Source organism: Glycine soja, chromosome 19 (genome assembly GCF_004193775.1).
Source record: "Glycine soja cultivar W05 chromosome 19, ASM419377v2, whole genome shotgun sequence".
Lineage (NCBI taxonomy): Eukaryota > Viridiplantae > Streptophyta > Magnoliopsida > Fabales > Fabaceae > Glycine > Glycine soja.
In genome coordinates, this window is record NC_041020.1 from 15,656,696 (window position 1) to 15,674,594 (window position 17,899).

The 17,899-nt window shown below is 40.4% G+C and overlaps 42 non-coding genes and 8 pseudogenes across 42 annotated transcripts; all 50 read right to left on the reverse strand.

Annotated features, from left to right (window-relative positions):
* Positions 1 to 4,724: 4,724 nt before the first annotated feature.
* Positions 4,725 to 4,843, reverse strand: LOC114400904. Its single transcript, XR_003664037.1, has one exon. It is a non-coding gene; the product is annotated as a 5S ribosomal RNA (ribosomal RNA).
* Positions 4,844 to 5,045: 202 nt separating this feature from the next.
* Positions 5,046 to 5,164, reverse strand: LOC114401121. The gene has a single exon (XR_003664232.1). It is a non-coding gene; the product is annotated as a 5S ribosomal RNA (ribosomal RNA).
* Positions 5,165 to 5,366: 202 nt separating this feature from the next.
* LOC114400909 lies at positions 5,367 to 5,484 on the reverse strand. Its single transcript, XR_003664041.1, has one exon. It is a non-coding gene; the product is annotated as a 5S ribosomal RNA (ribosomal RNA).
* A 199-nt stretch (positions 5,485 to 5,683) lies between these two features.
* LOC114400934 lies at positions 5,684 to 5,802 on the reverse strand. Its single transcript, XR_003664066.1, has one exon. It is a non-coding gene; the product is annotated as a 5S ribosomal RNA (ribosomal RNA).
* Positions 5,803 to 6,003: 201 nt separating this feature from the next.
* LOC114400912 lies at positions 6,004 to 6,122 on the reverse strand. The gene has a single exon (XR_003664044.1). It is a non-coding gene; the product is annotated as a 5S ribosomal RNA (ribosomal RNA).
* Positions 6,123 to 6,198: 76 nt separating this feature from the next.
* LOC114400942 lies at positions 6,199 to 6,317 on the reverse strand. The gene has a single exon (XR_003664073.1). It is a non-coding gene; the product is annotated as a 5S ribosomal RNA (ribosomal RNA).
* A 201-nt stretch (positions 6,318 to 6,518) lies between these two features.
* Positions 6,519 to 6,637, reverse strand: LOC114400917. Its single transcript, XR_003664049.1, has one exon. It is a non-coding gene; the product is annotated as a 5S ribosomal RNA (ribosomal RNA).
* Positions 6,638 to 6,837: 200 nt separating this feature from the next.
* Positions 6,838 to 6,956, reverse strand: LOC114400944 (annotated as a pseudogene).
* A 78-nt stretch (positions 6,957 to 7,034) lies between these two features.
* Positions 7,035 to 7,151, reverse strand: LOC114400928. The gene has a single exon (XR_003664060.1). It is a non-coding gene; the product is annotated as a 5S ribosomal RNA (ribosomal RNA).
* Positions 7,152 to 7,352: 201 nt separating this feature from the next.
* Positions 7,353 to 7,471, reverse strand: LOC114400927. The gene has a single exon (XR_003664059.1). It is a non-coding gene; the product is annotated as a 5S ribosomal RNA (ribosomal RNA).
* Positions 7,472 to 7,672: 201 nt separating this feature from the next.
* LOC114400921 lies at positions 7,673 to 7,791 on the reverse strand. Its single transcript, XR_003664054.1, has one exon. It is a non-coding gene; the product is annotated as a 5S ribosomal RNA (ribosomal RNA).
* Positions 7,792 to 7,867: 76 nt separating this feature from the next.
* Positions 7,868 to 7,986, reverse strand: LOC114400932. Its single transcript, XR_003664064.1, has one exon. It is a non-coding gene; the product is annotated as a 5S ribosomal RNA (ribosomal RNA).
* A 200-nt stretch (positions 7,987 to 8,186) lies between these two features.
* LOC114400910 lies at positions 8,187 to 8,305 on the reverse strand. The gene has a single exon (XR_003664042.1). It is a non-coding gene; the product is annotated as a 5S ribosomal RNA (ribosomal RNA).
* A 78-nt stretch (positions 8,306 to 8,383) lies between these two features.
* LOC114400941 lies at positions 8,384 to 8,500 on the reverse strand. Its single transcript, XR_003664072.1, has one exon. It is a non-coding gene; the product is annotated as a 5S ribosomal RNA (ribosomal RNA).
* Positions 8,501 to 8,701: 201 nt separating this feature from the next.
* Positions 8,702 to 8,820, reverse strand: LOC114400922. The gene has a single exon (XR_003664055.1). It is a non-coding gene; the product is annotated as a 5S ribosomal RNA (ribosomal RNA).
* A 76-nt stretch (positions 8,821 to 8,896) lies between these two features.
* LOC114400933 lies at positions 8,897 to 9,015 on the reverse strand. Its single transcript, XR_003664065.1, has one exon. It is a non-coding gene; the product is annotated as a 5S ribosomal RNA (ribosomal RNA).
* A 200-nt stretch (positions 9,016 to 9,215) lies between these two features.
* Positions 9,216 to 9,334, reverse strand: LOC114400911. The gene has a single exon (XR_003664043.1). It is a non-coding gene; the product is annotated as a 5S ribosomal RNA (ribosomal RNA).
* Positions 9,335 to 9,536: 202 nt separating this feature from the next.
* On the reverse strand, positions 9,537 to 9,655 carry LOC114400905. The gene has a single exon (XR_003664038.1). It is a non-coding gene; the product is annotated as a 5S ribosomal RNA (ribosomal RNA).
* A 76-nt stretch (positions 9,656 to 9,731) lies between these two features.
* Positions 9,732 to 9,850, reverse strand: LOC114400943 (annotated as a pseudogene).
* A 201-nt stretch (positions 9,851 to 10,051) lies between these two features.
* LOC114400924 lies at positions 10,052 to 10,170 on the reverse strand. The gene has a single exon (XR_003664056.1). It is a non-coding gene; the product is annotated as a 5S ribosomal RNA (ribosomal RNA).
* A 201-nt stretch (positions 10,171 to 10,371) lies between these two features.
* Positions 10,372 to 10,490, reverse strand: LOC114400900. The gene has a single exon (XR_003664033.1). It is a non-coding gene; the product is annotated as a 5S ribosomal RNA (ribosomal RNA).
* A 78-nt stretch (positions 10,491 to 10,568) lies between these two features.
* LOC114400945 lies at positions 10,569 to 10,685 on the reverse strand (annotated as a pseudogene).
* A 200-nt stretch (positions 10,686 to 10,885) lies between these two features.
* LOC114400918 lies at positions 10,886 to 11,004 on the reverse strand. The gene has a single exon (XR_003664051.1). It is a non-coding gene; the product is annotated as a 5S ribosomal RNA (ribosomal RNA).
* Positions 11,005 to 11,204: 200 nt separating this feature from the next.
* LOC114400914 lies at positions 11,205 to 11,323 on the reverse strand. Its single transcript, XR_003664046.1, has one exon. It is a non-coding gene; the product is annotated as a 5S ribosomal RNA (ribosomal RNA).
* Positions 11,324 to 11,399: 76 nt separating this feature from the next.
* Positions 11,400 to 11,518, reverse strand: LOC114400926. The gene has a single exon (XR_003664058.1). It is a non-coding gene; the product is annotated as a 5S ribosomal RNA (ribosomal RNA).
* Positions 11,519 to 11,718: 200 nt separating this feature from the next.
* On the reverse strand, positions 11,719 to 11,837 carry LOC114401122. The gene has a single exon (XR_003664233.1). It is a non-coding gene; the product is annotated as a 5S ribosomal RNA (ribosomal RNA).
* A 76-nt stretch (positions 11,838 to 11,913) lies between these two features.
* LOC114400935 lies at positions 11,914 to 12,032 on the reverse strand. The gene has a single exon (XR_003664067.1). It is a non-coding gene; the product is annotated as a 5S ribosomal RNA (ribosomal RNA).
* Positions 12,033 to 12,232: 200 nt separating this feature from the next.
* LOC114400906 lies at positions 12,233 to 12,351 on the reverse strand. The gene has a single exon (XR_003664039.1). It is a non-coding gene; the product is annotated as a 5S ribosomal RNA (ribosomal RNA).
* Positions 12,352 to 12,427: 76 nt separating this feature from the next.
* Positions 12,428 to 12,546, reverse strand: LOC114400930. The gene has a single exon (XR_003664062.1). It is a non-coding gene; the product is annotated as a 5S ribosomal RNA (ribosomal RNA).
* A 200-nt stretch (positions 12,547 to 12,746) lies between these two features.
* Positions 12,747 to 12,865, reverse strand: LOC114400896. Its single transcript, XR_003664028.1, has one exon. It is a non-coding gene; the product is annotated as a 5S ribosomal RNA (ribosomal RNA).
* Positions 12,866 to 12,941: 76 nt separating this feature from the next.
* LOC114400947 lies at positions 12,942 to 13,060 on the reverse strand (annotated as a pseudogene).
* A 76-nt stretch (positions 13,061 to 13,136) lies between these two features.
* LOC114400937 lies at positions 13,137 to 13,255 on the reverse strand. Its single transcript, XR_003664069.1, has one exon. It is a non-coding gene; the product is annotated as a 5S ribosomal RNA (ribosomal RNA).
* A 200-nt stretch (positions 13,256 to 13,455) lies between these two features.
* LOC114400915 lies at positions 13,456 to 13,574 on the reverse strand. Its single transcript, XR_003664047.1, has one exon. It is a non-coding gene; the product is annotated as a 5S ribosomal RNA (ribosomal RNA).
* A 76-nt stretch (positions 13,575 to 13,650) lies between these two features.
* On the reverse strand, positions 13,651 to 13,769 carry LOC114400951 (annotated as a pseudogene).
* Positions 13,770 to 13,970: 201 nt separating this feature from the next.
* LOC114400902 lies at positions 13,971 to 14,089 on the reverse strand. Its single transcript, XR_003664035.1, has one exon. It is a non-coding gene; the product is annotated as a 5S ribosomal RNA (ribosomal RNA).
* A 76-nt stretch (positions 14,090 to 14,165) lies between these two features.
* Positions 14,166 to 14,284, reverse strand: LOC114400929. Its single transcript, XR_003664061.1, has one exon. It is a non-coding gene; the product is annotated as a 5S ribosomal RNA (ribosomal RNA).
* A 202-nt stretch (positions 14,285 to 14,486) lies between these two features.
* Positions 14,487 to 14,605, reverse strand: LOC114400899. The gene has a single exon (XR_003664032.1). It is a non-coding gene; the product is annotated as a 5S ribosomal RNA (ribosomal RNA).
* A 76-nt stretch (positions 14,606 to 14,681) lies between these two features.
* On the reverse strand, positions 14,682 to 14,800 carry LOC114400920. The gene has a single exon (XR_003664053.1). It is a non-coding gene; the product is annotated as a 5S ribosomal RNA (ribosomal RNA).
* A 200-nt stretch (positions 14,801 to 15,000) lies between these two features.
* LOC114400897 lies at positions 15,001 to 15,119 on the reverse strand. The gene has a single exon (XR_003664030.1). It is a non-coding gene; the product is annotated as a 5S ribosomal RNA (ribosomal RNA).
* A 76-nt stretch (positions 15,120 to 15,195) lies between these two features.
* LOC114400938 lies at positions 15,196 to 15,314 on the reverse strand. Its single transcript, XR_003664070.1, has one exon. It is a non-coding gene; the product is annotated as a 5S ribosomal RNA (ribosomal RNA).
* A 200-nt stretch (positions 15,315 to 15,514) lies between these two features.
* On the reverse strand, positions 15,515 to 15,633 carry LOC114400908. The gene has a single exon (XR_003664040.1). It is a non-coding gene; the product is annotated as a 5S ribosomal RNA (ribosomal RNA).
* A 76-nt stretch (positions 15,634 to 15,709) lies between these two features.
* On the reverse strand, positions 15,710 to 15,828 carry LOC114400931. Its single transcript, XR_003664063.1, has one exon. It is a non-coding gene; the product is annotated as a 5S ribosomal RNA (ribosomal RNA).
* Positions 15,829 to 16,028: 200 nt separating this feature from the next.
* Positions 16,029 to 16,147, reverse strand: LOC114400898. Its single transcript, XR_003664031.1, has one exon. It is a non-coding gene; the product is annotated as a 5S ribosomal RNA (ribosomal RNA).
* Positions 16,148 to 16,223: 76 nt separating this feature from the next.
* LOC114400949 lies at positions 16,224 to 16,342 on the reverse strand (annotated as a pseudogene).
* A 76-nt stretch (positions 16,343 to 16,418) lies between these two features.
* Positions 16,419 to 16,537, reverse strand: LOC114400940. Its single transcript, XR_003664071.1, has one exon. It is a non-coding gene; the product is annotated as a 5S ribosomal RNA (ribosomal RNA).
* A 198-nt stretch (positions 16,538 to 16,735) lies between these two features.
* LOC114400916 lies at positions 16,736 to 16,854 on the reverse strand. Its single transcript, XR_003664048.1, has one exon. It is a non-coding gene; the product is annotated as a 5S ribosomal RNA (ribosomal RNA).
* A 76-nt stretch (positions 16,855 to 16,930) lies between these two features.
* Positions 16,931 to 17,049, reverse strand: LOC114400952 (annotated as a pseudogene).
* A 200-nt stretch (positions 17,050 to 17,249) lies between these two features.
* Positions 17,250 to 17,368, reverse strand: LOC114400903. Its single transcript, XR_003664036.1, has one exon. It is a non-coding gene; the product is annotated as a 5S ribosomal RNA (ribosomal RNA).
* Positions 17,369 to 17,444: 76 nt separating this feature from the next.
* Positions 17,445 to 17,563, reverse strand: LOC114400950 (annotated as a pseudogene).
* A 197-nt stretch (positions 17,564 to 17,760) lies between these two features.
* Positions 17,761 to 17,879, reverse strand: LOC114400919. The gene has a single exon (XR_003664052.1). It is a non-coding gene; the product is annotated as a 5S ribosomal RNA (ribosomal RNA).
* Positions 17,880 to 17,899: the final 20 nt, after the last annotated feature.

Below are 17,899 nucleotides of genomic sequence, written 5' to 3' on the forward strand. Positions count from 1 at the left end.
GTGAGAAAAATTATACTTATTTATGTGACAAAACTTGTCGCTACTGTTGCGGAAAATATTTTTCTCTCAAAGTGTTTGTTATCGTTGGGAAAAGTACAACTTAATGCTAACAACATTCAAAGTTGTAGCAAAAAAATGTTTTTCTATGACAATGCACGTGTTGTTGCTTAGAAAAGTTGATTTTTTATACCAACAATATTTGTAGTCATTTTGAAAAATTGTTTTTCTTTGTTAATACACTTCTTCTCACTAGGACAAGGAATTTCCCTATTGTAGCACTCTAATGTCATTGGGGAAAGGTGATTTTTTATGCCAATGACATTTAGTGTTGTTGTGAAATGCTAATATTTTTTTATTTCTTTGAACCAATTCAATATATATATCCAAATAATAATCAAGCACATCAATCAACTAACATGAGATCATTTTAGTTTAGCTATACCAAAAAAGTATTTATATACTAATAACATTATTTGTTGTATGATAAGCTAAAATTAATTAATACCAAGAATGAACTTAATGAAGTGTTTTCTTATCACATATATGTGAAAATTAATATTTCAACTGCTTTAGTGTATTAAATTAGTAAGTTTCTCAAGTATTTTTAAATTTAAATAAAAAGTCAATTAATAATCTATTGTTTATTTTTGTACAGATATATCTATCGTTAGTCAATAGTCCACTTAATTAATGTACATTTTGCTTAAATTAAATTTTAATATTTTATTATTAATTATTCAAATAAAAAGATTAATATGTCATTATTTAAAATTTATGTATGTTACTTCGACAGAAAAAAACTTTAAATAAAATTTTCTCAAAAGATCCTATTTTTTTTATAGATACTTAAAAGATTTTATTGATGATGAGTTTTGAATTTGGTATATTGACGTTACATGATATTTAACTTATTAATAAAATTTTGATCTTGATGTGAAATTTTAGGATAATTTTTTTGATAAATATTTTAGGGTAGTTAATTTGAATTTAAATTATTTTTAATGAAAAATTAATTTAAAAATTGATAATACATCAATTTTAAAATTTTAATAGTTGACAAAAAAATATTAGCGCTAAAAATTAAGGGAAAAATTGGTCCTCCGATATTTTTCTCCATTTGCATTACTCAACTCTTCCCATCAGCAATGGTATCACAAATAAATATATTATCATTATTATTTATTTTCATTTTTGTTATTCTTATTTTTCATTTATAACTTCTAAACATTTTTCTCATCATGTAAAAAATGTTAACCAATGTTTTTTAAAATCAGTCTTATGATGGAAATAAAATGTCTATATTACAAGGCATTTTATTATCTACATGAAAAAATTATATATTACTTTAATATGATAAATAATTATTTAACATATGAAATTATCAAATAGCTTTTAAATTTAAACAAGAATTAACGGATAAGTACTAAATAGAAGAGTTTACACTTTAGCAATTTTTTTTTGAAGAGTTTACATATATTTATAGATCGTATAAGTATAATAATCGTATTTGTTAGTTTTATTTCATTATTATCGTCATGTGGTTTTTTATTTATTTTATATGTGTGTATTTAAAAAAATTAAGAAAAAGGGAAAAAAAATCTCAATTGAATGCCAAACCTACGGTGATGAAATGTTGATACTTAAAAATAGAGATACACGTTACCAAGGTTTTGATATATAAAAATACAAGGAGAGAGATATAACTACAGGATTTGTTTTAGAGGAGATACCGTTAGAAGAGAAAATCGTGGAATCTGATTATTTGTTTTAAATGTTAGTTATTTTTATTTTACAGGTTTAGTTTATTTGTTTTTTATTTTATTAGTTATAAATTTTAATTGGTTGCAATTAAGGATTATATGTTCTATTGGGTTTGTGCCCATTCAAGAATTTCTCCCATTTTTAATTAAAAATCATTTAGTTAAAATTCTAACTTGATATAAAAAAATAGGATGTTGAAAAAAAAAATAGAATGTTGCACATAAGAAAAGGACGTATAAATTCTTGTTAAGTTAGAAAATTTTATATTCAAAATTTTTTTAAAAATAAATTATGGTTGATTGACGTATCGTTAAATTTTATTTTTAGATTATATATATATATATATATATATATATATATATATATATATATATATATATATATATATATATATATATATATATATATATATATATATATATATTCTTGCTATTATAATAAGTAAAACGGTTAGCGTCAAGGTAATTGTTCTTTTCAATTTCCAAAGGGATCCAGGTTCAAACCCACTCAATGCACATTTGGGGTATTAATATTTGATTTATTTATAGTAACATTTGTAAAGTGTGTGACTAATTTAAATTAGATTTAATCCTTTACTAAAAATTAATTTAAATTAGTTAACATTGTGAAAATTTTGAATTGGTAATAATTAATCTAATTATCCAACATTTCAAATAATTATCATAATTACTCAATAATAATTAATTTATAATTATATACAAACTTATCTAAAGATTTTTCATTCAAATGTATAAGGATTTTCTCTAAAACTTCTTTACTTTTATTAATATATAAAGATAAAGAAATGTATGATATACTTTTTTTTTTTGAAATATTAAATATCTATGAGATAAACCTTATTAATGAGAAAAAAGATTATAATTTCACATGTATAAATAGGAGAATTAACCGCATCTTCACTATCCACTATTTTTCTTAACTTTAATATTCACTTGCTTTCTTGAGTTTAATGTTTATGTTCTTCTCATCCCCAATAGTATAAAAGCAATGATTATAACATGTGTACACAATTTTTTATGTTCAGTAAAATGAATTTGTTATTATGCAATCACTACTCAAGGATATTTAATTTATGTTATAAGAAGTTGTTTGACATTGATGAATTGGAATTCTGCAAATATTAACACATCAGCCTACTTACTCAAATATCCTTGCTCAAGTTCAATCACATCATGCTAGCATATTTTGCTGCATAGGTGCATTCCTTTTTATTTTCCTTTTTTTAATATATAATAGATTACACTTCAAATTTTGATATATATAAATCTTGCTAGCTTGTTTAAGTTAATTAACTAGTTAATTTGCTGGTATTATCAATACTATGATAAGGATCATTATTGATCCAACTTAAATCAATCGATTTATTATGAAACCAAATAAATGTGGTTAAATTTTATAACCCCAATTAGTATATGTACCCCTATGTAATGAGTTATATTATGTATATAAGTTGCAAAAAGTGAACATATGATTTATATTAGTTACATTTTTTCTTTTTTCATTATATGTACTAGCGGTCGCGCTTATGTGTTCACGTTTCTATTTCACTATTATGTTTTTTTATATTAAGATTTAATTTTTTTTTTCCTCTTCTCGGAATATAGGAATTTTTTAAAACATACTTTAGTCAAAATCTTATCTTCTAATATATCTGATCTGTATCTTATCTTTATTAGACACTAATATTTTTATCTTTATTAAATATTATTTTTTACTCAAAAAACATTTTTATTTTTATAATATATGGCTATTTTATTTTAGTTTTCTCATTTTTTTTATTTTGGTATCCATTAAATTTTTATTTGGTTTTTTATTTTTTACATCAGAATTTTGTATTTATGTGATGTCATAATTATCATAGATTGGGAAATAATTTTGTTATTTAAATAATAAAGACTGAAATAAAAAACCAATATATGAAAAACTTATACTAAAAAATACGAATTTATAGAAGCTAAAACAATAATGCTATATATTAAAATAAAACAACAAAATTTATTAATTTTTTTTAAAAAAAATTAAAGTGAAAACACAAACAACTATAATGAAAGTAGTTAATTTTTAACAAATAAATTTGAAAAAAAATAATATGTAATTTTTTATATTGAAAAATAATTTTTATAAATTGAAAACAAAAATATCTTTAATTTTGGTTTTTAAAAAATTTCTACCAACATGAACATGTAACCACAATACTACTCCCACATTATTAGCAAAACTACCCATTAAACTTTATCTTCCTCAATATAATTGTTAATAAATAAATATCAGCACAATACATCTATGCACGCACGTACTAAAATTGATAAGAATGATTACTCTGAAATCCTTTATCTATTGTTGTATGTTTCCTTTTAACTTTTTAATCTTTTCTATTTTGTATTGTTCATTTCTTTTTATATTTTTTAATCTTTTATTTTATTTTCCATTTAAACTCATTTAGTTATGTACCCCTTATTAAGTAAACTTTCCTGCTTTTTAATTTTTACAAATTGACCATATTAAGTTGCATATTTTAAAATTTGACACATTTTTTTAAAAAATGTAGGAATTCTGATAATAAACAAGAAAAAAAAAGGTGGACAAAACTTAAAAATCGAGCTTCCCTATAGTATTTAAAGGGCATTAATGATTTCAAAGAATTTTCTTTTTTCAATTTCAAGAATAAAAACACAACTAGGTGTCCATGTTATAGATGCAACAATATTGACTATAAGATAAGAGATAAGGTGATGTGTGATTTATTAAAATTTGGATTTCAACAAAATTGTGAGCATTGAGAGTTTCATGGAGAGAGCTCAAGTGATTCATCATTTGACTATGATGTCACGGGGCCCACGATACATTTATCTCTCGATCAATCACAAAAATTAGTTAACTTATCGGACCTTTTACTTCGCTTCAAAGAAAAATACTCAGAATCAGGGAAAAAAACGTAAAAAGAGGTGCAACACGAGGACTTCCCAGGAGGTCACCCATCCTAGTACTACTATCGCCCAAGAACGCTTAACTGCGGAGTTCTGATGGGATCCGGTGCATTAGTGCTGGTATGATCGCACCTAATAAGTATTGCACAATCAATTACTCTATTCCTTCTGCCTGCCCGGACGGACTGACTTTCGATCGACTCTCTACACCGAACGAGCCACGGGGCCCACGATACATTTATCTCTCGATCAATTACAAAAATTAGTTAACTAATCGGACCTTTTACTTCGCTTCAAAGAAAAATACTCAGAATAAGGGGAAAAAAAACGTAAAAAGAGGTGCAACACGAGGACTTCCCAGGAGGTCACCCATCCTAGTACTACTCTCGCCCAAGAACGCTTAACTACGGAGTTCTGATGGGATCCGGTGCATTAGTGCTGGTATGATCGCACCTGATAAGTATTGCACAATCAATTACTCTATTCCTTCTGCCTGCCCGGACGGACCGACTTTCGATCGACTCTCTACACCGAACCAGCCACGGGGCCCACGATACATTTATCTCTCGATCAATCACAAAAATTAGTTAACTTATCAGACCTTTTACTTCGCTTCAAAGAAAAATACTCAGAATAAGGGGAAAAAAAACGTAAAAAGAGGTGCAACACGAGGACTTCCCAGGAGGTCACCCATCGTAGTACTACTCTCGCCCAAGCACGCTTAACTGCGGAGTTCTGATGGGATCCATGCACTAGTGCTGGTATGATCACACCTGATAAGTATTGCACAATCAATTACGATATTCCTTCTGCCTGCCCGGACGGATCGACCTTCGATCGACTTTCTACACCGAACGAGCCACGGGGCCCACGATACATTTATCTCTCGATCAATCACAAAAATTAGTTAACTTATCGGACCTTTTACTTCGCTTCAAAGAAAAATACTCAGAATAAGGGAAAAAACGTAAAAAGAGGTGCAACACGAGGACATCCCAGGAGGTCACCCATCCAAGTACTACTCTCGCCCAAGTACGCTTAACTGCGGAGTTCTGATGCGATCCGGTGCATTAGTGATGGTATGATGGCACCTAATAAGTATTGCACAATCAATTACTATATTACTTCTGCCTGCCCGGACGGACCGACTTTCGATCGACTTTCTACATCGAACGAGCCACGGGGCCCACGATACATTTATCTCTCGATCAATCGCAAAAATTAGTTAACTTATCGGACCTTTTACTTCGCTTAAAAGAAAAATACTCAGAATAAGGGAAAAAAAACGTAAAAAGAGGTGCAACACGAGGACTTTCCAGGAGGTCACCCATCCGAGAACTACTCTCGCCCAAGCACGCTTAACTGCGGAGTTCTGATGGGATCCGGTGCACTAGTGCTGCTATGATCGCACCTGATAAGTATTGCACAATCAATTACTATATTCCTTCTGCCTGCCTAGACGGACCGACTTTAGATCGACTTTCTACACCGAACGAGCCACGAGGACTTCCCAGGAGGTCACCAATCCTAGTACTACTCTTGCCCAAGCACGCTTAACTGCGGAGTTCTGATGGGATCCGGTGCATTAGTGCCGGTATGATCGCACCTGATAAGTATTGCACAATCAATAACTATATTCTTTCTGCCTGCCCGGACGGACCGACTTTCGATCGACTTTCTACACCGAACGATCCATGGAGCCCACTATACATTTATCTTTCGATTAATCACAAAAATAAGTTAACTTATCGGACCTTTTACTTCGCTTCAAAGAAAAATACTCAGATTAAGGGAAAAAAAACGTAAAAATAGGTGCAACACGAGGACTTCCCAGGAGGTCACTCATCCTAGTACTACTCTCGCCCAAGCACGCTTAACTGCGGAGTTCTGATGCGATCTGGTGCATTAGTGCTGGTATGATGGCACCTAATAAGTATTGCACATTCAATTACTATATTCCTTCTGCCTGCCCGGACGGACCGACTTTCGATCGACTTTCTACACCGAACGAGCCACGGGGCCCACGATTCATTTATCTCTCGATTAATCGCAAAAATTAGTTAACTTATCGGACCTTTTACTTCACTTCAAAGAAAAATACTCAGAAGAAGGGAAAAAAACGTAAAAAGAGATGCAACACGAGGACTTTCCAGGAGGTCACCCATCCGAGCACTACTATCGCCCAAGCACGCTTAATTGCGGAGTTCTGATGGGATCCGGTGCACTAGTGCTGGTATGATGGCACCTAATAAGTATTGCACATTCAATTACTATATTCCTTCTGCCTGCCCGGACGGACCGACTTTCGATCGACTTTCTACACCGAAGGAGCCACGAGGACTTCCCAGGAGGTCACCCATCCTAGTACTACTCTCGCCCAAGCACGCTTAACTGCGGAGTTCTAATGGGATCCGGTGCACTAGTGCTGGTATGATCTGACCTGATAAGTATTGCACAATCAATTACTATATTCCTTCTGCCTGCCCGGACGGACCGACCTTCGATCGACTTTCTACACCGAACGAGCCACGGGGCCCACAATACATTTATCTCTCGATCAATCACAAAAATTCGTTAACTTATCGGACCTTTTACTTCGCTTCAAAGAAAAATACTCAAATTAAGGGGAAAAAAACGTAAAAAGAGGTGCAACACGAGGACATCCCAGGAGGTCACCCATCCTAGTACTACTCTCACCCAAGCACGCTTAACTGCGGAGTTCTGATGCGATCCGGTGCATTAGTGTTGGTATGATGGCACCTAATTAGTATTGCACAATCAATTACTATATTCCTTCTGCCTGCCCGGACGGACCGACTTTCGATCGACTTTCTACACCGAACGAGCCACGGGGCCCACAATACATTTATCTCTCGATCAATCGCAAAAATTAGTTAACTTATCGGACCTTTTACTTCGCTTCATAGAAAAATACTTAGAATAAGGGATAAAAAACGTAAAAAGAGGTGCAACACGAGGACTTTCCAGGAGGTCACCCATCCGAGTACTACTCTCGCCCAAGCACGCTAAACTGCGGAGTTCTGATGGGATCCGGTGCACTAATGCTTGTATGATCGCACCTGATAAGTGTTGCACAATCAATTACTATATTCCTTCTGCCTGCCCGGACGGACCGACTTTTGATCGACTGTCTACACCGAACGAGCCACGAGGACTTCCCAGGAGGTCACCCATCCTAGTACAACGCTCGCCCAAGCACGCTTAACTGCGGAGTTCTGATGGGATCCGGTGCAGTAGTGCTGGTATGATCGCACCTGATAAGTATTGCACAATCAATTATTATATTCCTTCTGCCTGCCCGGACGGACCGACTTTCGATCGAATTTCTACACCGAACGAGCCATGGGGCCCACGATACATTTATCTCTCGATCAATCACAAAAATTAGTTAACTTATCGGACCTTTTACTTCGCTTCAAAGAAAAATACTCAGATTAAGGGAAAAAAACGTAAAAAGAGGTGCAACACGAGGACTTCCTAGGAGGTCACTCATCCTAGTACTACTCTCGCCCAAGCACGCTTAACTGCGGAGTTCTGATGCGATCCGGTGCATTAGTGCTGGTATGATGGCACCTAATAAGTATTGCACATTCAATTACTATATTCCTTCTGCCTGCCCGGACGGACAGACTTTCGATCGACTTTCTACACCGAAGGAGCCACGAGGACTTCCCAGGAGGTCACCCATCCTAGTACTACTCTCACCCAAGCACGCTTAACTGCGGAGTTCTAATGGGATCCGGTGCACTAGTGCTGGTATGATCTGACCTGATAAGTATTGCACAATCAATTACTATATTCCTTCTGCCTGCCCGGACGGACCGACCTTCGATCGACTTTCTACACCGAACGAGCCATGGGGCCCACAATACATTTATCTCTCGATCAATCGCAAAAATTAGTTAACTTATCGGACCTTTTACTTCGCTTCATAGAAAAATACTTAGAATAAGGGATAAAAAACGTAAAAAGAGGTGCAACACGAGGACTTTCCAGGAGGTCACCCATCCGAGTACTACTCTCGCCCAAGCACGCTAAACTGCGGAGTTCTGATGGGATCCGGTGCACTAATGCTTGTATGATCGCACCTGATAAGTGTTGCACAATCAATTACTATATTCCTTCTGCCTGCCCGGACGGACCGACTTTTGATCGACTGTCTACACCGAACGAGCCACGAGGACTTCCCAGGAGGTCACCCATCCTAGTACAACGCTCGCCCAAGCACGCTTAACTGCGGAGTTCTGATGGGATCCGGTGCAGTAGTGCTGGTATGATCGCACCTGATAAGTATTGCACAATCAATTATTATATTCCTTCTGCCTGCCCGGACGGACCGACTTTCGATCGACTTTCTACACCGAACGAGCCATGGGGCCCACGATACATTTATCTTTCGATCAATCACAAAAATTAGTTAACTTATCGGACCTTTTACTTCGCTTCAAAGAAAAATACTCAGATTAAGGGAAAAAAACGTAAAAAGAGGTGCAACACGAGGACTTCCTAGGAGGTCACTCATCCTAGTACTACTCTCGCCCAAGCACGCTTAACTGCGGAGTTCTGATGCGATCCGGTGCATTAGTGCTGGTATGATGGCACCTAATAAGTATTGCACATTCAATTACTATATTCCTTCTGCCTGCCCGGACGGACCGACTTTCGATCGACTTTCTACACCGAACGAGCCACGGGGCCCACGATACATTTATCTCTCGATCAATCGCAAAAATTAGTTAACTTATCGGACATTTTACTTCGCTTCAAAGAAAAATACTCAAAATAAGGGAAAAAAAAAGGTAAAAAGAGGTGCAACACGAGGACTTTCCAGGAGGTCACCCATTCGAGTACTACTCTCGCCCAAGCACGTTTAACTGCGGAGTTCTGATGGGATCCGGTGCACTAGTGCTGGTATGATCGCACCTGATAAGTATTGCACAATCAATTACTATATTCCTTCTGCTTGCCCGGACGAACCGACTTTCGATCGACTTTCTACACAGAACGAGCCACGAGGACTTCCCAGGAGGTCACCAATCCTAGTACTACTCTTGCCCAAGCACGCTTACCTGCGGAGTTCTGATGGGATCCGGTGCATTAGTGCCGGTATGATCGCACCTGATAAGTATTGCACAATCAATTACTATATTCCTTCTGCCTGCCCGGACGGACCGACTTTCGATCGACTTTCTACACCGAACGAGCCACGGGGCCCACGATACATTTATCTCTCGATCAATCACAAAAATTAGTTAACTTATCGGACCTTTTACTTCGCTTCAAAGAAAAATACTCAAATTAAGTGAAAAAAAACGTAAAAAGAGGTGCAACACGAGGACATCCCGGGAGGTCACCCATCCTAGTACTACTCTCGCCCAAGCACGCTTAACTGCGGAGTTCTGATGCGATCCGGTGCATTAGTGTTGGTATGATGGCACCTAATAAGTATTCCACAATCAATTACTATATTCCTTCTGCCTGTCCGGACGGACCGACTTTCGATCGACTTTCTACACCGAACGAGCCACGGGGCCCACGATACATTTATCTCTCGATCAATCGCAAAAATTAGTTAACTTATCGGACCTTTTACTTCACTTCATAGAAAAATACTCAGAATAAGGGATAAAAAACGTAAAAAGAGGTGCAACACGAGGACTTTCCAGGAGGTCACCCATCCGAGTACTACTCTCGCCCAAGCACGCTTAACTGCGGAGTTCTGATGGGATCCGGTGCACTAGTGCTGGTATGATCGCACCTGATAAGTGTTGCACAATCAATTACTATATTCCTTCTGCCTACCCGGACGGACCGAATTTCGATCGACTTTCTACACCGAACAAGCCACGAGGACTTCCGAGGAGGTCACCCATCCTAGTACAACTCTCGCCCAAGCACGCTTAACTGCGGAGTTCTGATGGGATCCGATGCAGTAGTGCTGGTATGATCGCACCTGATAAGTATTGCACAATCAATTACTATATTCCTTCTGCCTGCCCGGACGGACCGACTTTCGATCGACTTTCTACACCGAACGAGCCACGGGGCCCACGATTCATTTATCTCTCGATTAATCGGAAAAATTAGTTAACTTATCGGACCTTTCACTTCACTTCAAAGAAAAATACTCAGATGAACGGAAAAAAACGTAAAAAGAGATGCAACACGAGGACTTTCCAGGAGGTCACCCATCCGAGCACTACTCTCGCCCAAGCACGCTTAATTGCGGAGTTCTGATGGGATCCGGTGCACTAGTGCTGGTATGATTGCACCTGATAAGTATTGCACAATCAATAACTATATTCCTTCTGCCTGCCCGGACGGACCGACTTTCGATCGACTTTCTGCACCGAACGAGCCATGGGGCCCACGATACATTTATCTCTCGATCAATCACAAACGTCAGTTAACTTATCGGACCTTTTACTTCGCTTCAAAGAAAAATACTCAGATTAAGGGAAAAAAACGTAAAAAGAGGTGCAACACGAGGACTTCCCACGAGGTCACTCATCCTAGTACTACTCTCACCCAAGCACGCTTAACTGCGGAGTTCTGATGCGATCCGGTGCATTAGTGCTGGTATGATGGCACCTAATAAGTATTGCACATTCAATTACTATATTCCTTCTGCCTGCCCGGACGGACCGACTTTCGATCGACTTTCAACACCGAACGAGCCACGGGAACTTCCCAGGAGGTCACCCATCCTAGTACAACTCTCGCCCAAGCACGCTTAACTACGGAGTTCTGATGGGATCCGGTGCAGTAGTGCTGGTATGATCGCACCTGATAAGTATTGCACAATCAATTACTATATTCCTTCTGCCTGCCCGGACGGACCGACTTTCGATCGACTTTCTACACCGAACGAGCCATGGGGCCCACGATACATTTATCTCTCGATCAATCACAAAAATTAGTTAACTTATCGGACCTTTTACTTTGCTTCAAAGAAAAATACTCAGATTAAGGGAAAAAAACGTAAAAAGAGGTGCAACACGAGGACTTCCCAGGAGGTCACCCATTCGAGTACTACTCTCGCCCAAGCACGTTTAACTGCGGAGTTCTGATGGGATCCGGTGCACTAGTGCTGGTATGATCGCACCTGATAAGTATTGCACAATCAATTACTATATTCCTTCTGCCTGCCCGGACGAACCGACTTTCGATCGACTTTCTACACAGAACGAGCCACGAGGACTTCCCAGGAGGTCACCAATCCTAGTACTACTCTCGCCCAAGCACGCTTACCTGCGGAGTTCTGATGGGATCCGGTGCATTAGTGCCGGTATGATCGCACCTGATAAGTATTGCACAATCAATTACTATATTCCTTCTGCCTGCCCGGACGGACCGACTTTCGATCGACTTTCTACACCGAACGAGCCACGGGGCCCACGATTCATTTATCTCTCGATTAATCGGAAAAATTAGTTAACTTATCGGACCTTTTACTTCACTTCAAAGAAAAATACTCAGATGAACGGAAAAAAACGTAAAAAGAGATGCAACACGAGGACTTTCCAGGAGGTCACCCATTCGAGTACTACTCTCGCCCAAGCACGCTTAACTGCGGAGTTCTGATGGGATCCGGTGCACTAATGCTGGTATGATCGCACCTGATAAGTGTTGCACAATCAATTACTATATTCCTTCTGCCTGCCCGGACAGACCGACTTTTGATCGACTTTCTACACCGAACGAGCCACGAGAACTTCCCAGGAGGTCACCCATCCTAGTACAACTCTCGCCCAAGCACGCTTAACTACAGAGTTCTGATGGGATCCGGTGCAGTAGTGCTGGTATGATCGCACCTGATAAGTATTGCACAATCAATTACTATATTCCTTCTGCCTGCCCGGACGGACCGACTTTCGATCGACTTTCTACACCGAACGAGCCATGGGGCCCACGATACATTTATCTCTCGATCAATCACAAAAATTAGTTAACTTATCGGACCTTTTACTTTGCTTCAAAGAAAAATACTCAGATTAAGGGAAAAAAACGTAAAAAGAGGTGCAACACGAGGACTTCCCAGGAGGTCACCCATTCGAGTACTACTCTCGCCCAAGCACGTTTAACTGCGGAGTTCTGATGGGATCCGGTGCACTAGTGCTGGTATGATCGCACCTGATAAGTATTGCACAATCAATTACTATATTCCTTCTGCCTGCCCGGACGAACCGACTTTCGATCGACTTTCTACACAGAACGAGCCACGAGGACTTCCCAGGAGGTCACCAATACTAGTACTACTCTCGCCCAAGCACACTTACCTGCGGAGTTCTGATGGGATCCGATGCATTAGTGCCGGTATGATCGCACCTGATAAGTATTGCACAATCAATTACTATATTCCTTCTGCCTGCCCGGACGAACCGACTTTCGATCGACTTTCTACACAGAACGAGCCACGAGGACTTCCCAGGAGGTCACCAATCCTAGTACTACTCTCGCCCAAGCACGCTTACCTGCGGAGTTCTGATGGGATCCGGTGCATTAGTGCCGGTATGATCGCACCTGATAAGTATTGCACAATCAATTACTATATTCCTTCTCCCTGCCCGGACGGACCGACTTTCGATCGACTTTCTACACCGAACGAGCCATGGGGCCCACAATACATTTATCTCTCGATCAATCACAAAAATTCGTTAACTTATCGGACCTTTTACTTCGCTTCAAAGAAAAATACTCAGATTAAGGGAAAAAAACGTAAAAAGAGGTGCAACACGAGGACTTCCCACGAGGTCACTCATCCTAGTACTACTCTCACCCAAGCACGCTTAACTGCGGAGTTCTGATGCGATCCGGTGCATTAGTGCTGGTATGATGGCACCTAATAAGTATTGCACATTCAATTACTATATTCCTTCTGCCTGCCCGGACGGACCGACTTTCGATCGACTTTCTACACCGAACGAGCCACGAGGACTTCCCAGGAGGTCGCCAATCCTAGTACTACTCTTGCCCAAGCACGCTTTCCTGCGGAGTTCTGATGGGATCCGGTGCTTTAGTGCCGGTCTGATCGCACCTAATAAGTATTGCACAATCAATTACTATATTCCTTCTGCCTGCCCGGACGGACCGACTTTCGATCGACTTTCAACACCGAACGAGCCACGGGGCCCACAATACATTTATCTCTCGATCAATCGCAAAAATTAGTTAACTTATCGGACCTTTTACTTCGCTTCATAGAAAAATACTTAGAATAAGGGATAAAAAACGTAAAAAGAGGTGCAACACGAGGACTTTCCAGGAGGTCACCCATCCGAGTACTACTCTCGCCCAAGCACGCTTAACTGCGGAGTTCTGATGGGATCCGGTGCACTAATGCTGGTATGATCGCACCTGATAAGTGTTGCACAATCAATTACTATATTCCTTCTGCCTGCCCGGACAGACCGACTTTTGATCGACTTTCTACACCGAACGAGCCACGAGGACTTCCCAGGAGGTAACCCATCCTAGTACAACTCTCGCCCAAGCACGCTTAACTGCGGAGTTCTGATGGGATCCGGTGCAGTAGTGCTGGTATGATCGCACCTGATAAGTATTGCACAATCAATTACTATATTCCTTCTGCCTGCCCGGACGGACCGACTTTCGATCGACTTTCTACACCGAACGAGCCATGGGGCCCACAATACATTTATCTCTCAATCAATCACAAAAATTAGTTAACTTATCGGACCTTTTACTTCGCTTCAAAGAAAAATACTCAGATTAAGGGAAAAAAAAACGTAAAAAGAGGTGCAACACGAGGACTTCCCAGGAGGTCACCCATTCGAGTACTACTCTCGCCCAAGCACGCTTAACTGCGGAGTTCTGATGGGATCCGGTGCACTAATGCTGGTATGATCGCACCTGATAAGTGTTGCACAATCAATTACTATATTCCTTCTGCCTGCCCGGAAAGACCGACTTTTTATAGACTTTCTACACCGAACGAGCCACGAGAACTTCCCAGGAGGTCACCCATCCTAGTACAACTCTCGCCCAAGCACGCTTAACTGCGGAGTTCTGATGGGATCCGGTGCAGTAGTGCTGGTATGATCGCACCTGATAAGTATTGCACAATCAATTACTATATTCCTTCTGCCTGCCCGGACGGACCGACTTTCGATCGACTTTCTACACCGAACGAGCCACGGGGCCCACGATACATTTATCTCCCGATCAATCACAAAAATTAGTTAACTTATCGGACCTTTTACTTCGCTTCAAAGAAAAATACTCAGATTAAGGGAAAAAAACGTAAAAAGAGGTGCAACACGAGGACTTCCCAGGAGGTCACCCATTCGAGTACTACTCTCGCCCAAGCACGTTTAACTGCGGAGTTCTGATGGGATCCGGTGCACTAGTGCTGGTATGATCGCACCTGATAAGTATTGCACAATCAATTACTATATTCCTTCTGCCTGCCCGGACGAACCGACTTTCGATCGACTTTCTACACAGAACGAGCCACGAGGACTTCCCAGGAGGTCACCAATCCTAGTACTACTCTCGCCCAAGCACGCTTACCTGCGGAGTTCTGATGGGATCCGGTGCATTAGTGCCGGTATGATCGCACCTGATAAGTATTGCACAATCAATTACTATATTCCTTCTGCCTGCCCGGACGGACCGACTTTCGATCGACTTTCTACACCGAACGAGCCACGGGGCCCACGATTCATTTATCTCTCGATTAATCGGAAAAATTAGTTAACTTATCGGACCTTTTACTTCACTTCAAAGAAAAATACTCAGATGAACGGAAAAAAACGTAAAAAGAGATGCAACACGAGGACTTTCCAGGAGGTCACCCATTCGAGTACTACTCTCGCCCAAGCACGCTTAACTGCGGAGTTCTGATGGGATCCGGTGCACTAATGCTGGTATGATCGCACCTGATAAGTGTTGCACAATCAATTACTATATTCCTTCTGCCTGCCCGGACAGACCGACTTTTGATCGACTTTCTACACCGAACGAGCCACGAGAACTTCCCAGGAGGTCACCCATCCTAGTACAACTCTCGCCCAAGCACGCTTAACTACAGAGTTCTGATGGGATCCGGTGCAGTAGTGCTGGTATGATCGCACCTGATAAGTATTGCACAATCAATTACTATATTCCTTCTGCCTGCCCGGACGGACCGACTTTCGATCGACTTTCTACACCGAACGAGCCATGGGGCCCACGATACATTTATCTCTCGATCAATCACAAAAATTAGTTAACTTATCGGACCTTTTACTTTGCTTCAAAGAAAAATACTCAGATTAAGGGAAAAAAACGTAAAAAGAGGTGCAACACGAGGACTTCCCAGGAGGTCACCCATTCGAGTACTACTCTCGCCCAAGCACGTTTAACTGCGGAGTTCTGATGGGATCCGGTGCACTAGTGCTGGTATGATCGCACCTGATAAGTATTGCACAATCAATTACTATATTCCTTCTGCCTGCCCGGACGAACCGACTTTCGATCGACTTTCTACACAGAACGAGCCACGAGGACTTCCCAGGAGGTCACCAATACTAGTACTACTCTCGCCCAAGCACACTTACCTGCGGAGTTCTGATGGGATCCGATGCATTAGTGCCGGTATGATCGCACCTGATAAGTATTGCACAATCAATTACTATATTCCTTCTGCCTGCCCGGACGAACCGACTTTCGATCGACTTTCTACACAGAACGAGCCACGAGGACTTCCCAGGAGGTCACCAATCCTAGTACTACTCTCGCCCAAGCACGCTTACCTGCGGAGTTCTGATGGGATCCGGTGCATTAGTGCCGGTATGATCGCACCTGATAAGTATTGCACAATCAATTACTATATTCCTTCTCCTGCCCGGACGGACCGACTTTCGATCGACTTTCTACACCGAACGAGCCATGGGCCCACAATACATTTATCTCTCGATCAATCACAAAAATTCGTTAACTTATCGGACCTTTTACTTCGCTTCAAAGAAAAATACTCAGATTAAGGGAAAAAAACGTAAAAAGAGGTGCAACACGAGGACTTCCCACGAGGTCACTCATCCTAGTACTACTCTCACCCAAGCACGCTTAACTGCGGAGTTCTGATGCGATCCGGTGCATTAGTGCTGGTATGATGGCACCTAATAAGTATTGCACATTCAATTACTATATTCCTTCTGCCTGCCCGGACGGACCGACTTTCGATCGACTTTCTACACCGAACGAGCCACGAGGACTTCCCAGGAGGTCGCCAATCCTAGTACTACTCTTGCCCAAGCACGCTTTCCTGCGGAGTTCTGATGGGATCCGGTGCTTTAGTGCCGGTCTGATCGCACCTAATAAGTATTGCACAATCAATTACTATATTCCTTCTGCCTGCCCGGACGGACCGACTTTCGATCGACTTTCAACACCGAACGAGCCACGGGGCCCACAATACATTTATCTCTCGATCAATCGCAAAAATTAGTTAACTTATCGGACCTTTTACTTCGCTTCATAGAAAAATACTTAGATAAGGGATAAAAAACGTAAAAAGAGGTGCAACACGAGGACTTTCCAGGAGGTCACCCATCCGAGTACTACTCTCGCCCAAGCACGCTTAACTGCGGAGTTCTGATGGGATCCGGTGCACTAATGCTGGTATGATCGCACCTGATAAGTGTTGCACAATCAATTACTATATTCCTTCTGCCTGCCCGGACAGACCGACTTTTGATCGACTTTCTACACCGAACGAGCCACGAGGACTTCCCAGGAGGTACCCATCCTAGTACAACTCTCGCCCAAGCACGCTTAACTGCGGAGTTCTGATGGGATCCGGTGCCAGTAGTGCTGGTATGATCGCACCTGATAAGTATTGCACAATCAATTACTATATTCCTTCTGCCTGCCCGGACGGACCGACTTTCGATCGACTTTCTACACCGAACGAGCCATGGGGCCCACATACATTTATCTCTCATCAATCACAAAAATTAGTTAACTTATCGACCTTTACTTCGCTTCAAAGAAAAATACTCAGATTAAGGGAAAAAAACGTAAAAAAGAGGTGCAACACGAGGACTTTCCCAGGAGGTCACCCATTCGAGTACTACTCTCGCCCAAGCACGTTAACTGCGGAGTTCTGATGGGATCCGGTGCACTAATGCTGGTATGATCGCACCTGATAAGTGTTGCACAATCAA